This window comes from Geospiza fortis, unplaced genomic scaffold (genome assembly GCF_000277835.1).
Source record: "Geospiza fortis unplaced genomic scaffold, GeoFor_1.0 scaffold6668, whole genome shotgun sequence".
NCBI classification, from domain to species: Eukaryota; Metazoa; Chordata; class Aves; order Passeriformes; family Thraupidae; genus Geospiza; species Geospiza fortis.
In genome coordinates, this window is record NW_005056948.1 from 1 (window position 1) to 749 (window position 749).

The window sequence follows — 749 nt, forward strand, 5'->3', positions numbered from 1 at the left end:
AACAAGGTTCACCTCCCTGGTAAAATTTGTAATTTTAATAAAAAGACAGTAGTTAACAGAAGTAAGGCAAAGCGTTAAAAACGGCCGGGTGCTTCGCTTTCAGCCAAGAGCACCATTATCTTTGGGGATGCCCCTTTAACAGTTTTTTCATTATATCAGCTTGTTGCATGTTCATAGACCCTTATGCATATTCGTATTTTTCCATAAACTAGTTTACGCATTCCAGGACCTATTCTGCACGTGCCTTTCTTTGAGTTTGCCTTTTTAGAGCATGCTTGTTTCTTTGCTGGGGTTTCGGTCTGTTCTTTTTATCACTTCCAACTTGGGACTTGGTCCATACTTTCTGCAGACGGCAGATGCTGATAGTTGGCATATCAATAGCAGCAGCCTTATTACATGTTCGGGATGTTATCCCGACCAAACAGACAGTTCACTCATAACCATATCACCTAGCACTACTACAATGTCTAAGTTTTTGTTAATAGCAGAAATAGAGGTAAAGGTTTGTAAACATTACACAAATACCATCCAGCTTAATATTTGCGAAAAGCCAACAATATAATATATGACATCTGTGTGCCAGGAGCCGCTCCGTGGGCACAGGCAGGGACCCACAGCGGCCGTGCCGGCGCTCGCTGTGCCCGGGCTCCGAGGCGCCGGGGCAGGCAATGCGGGGCACAATGGTGAGCAGCCCGGGGCTGCTGCTGCTTCTTGCCCCCGGGCAGGCGGACTCTTGGCCGCCGGTGTCC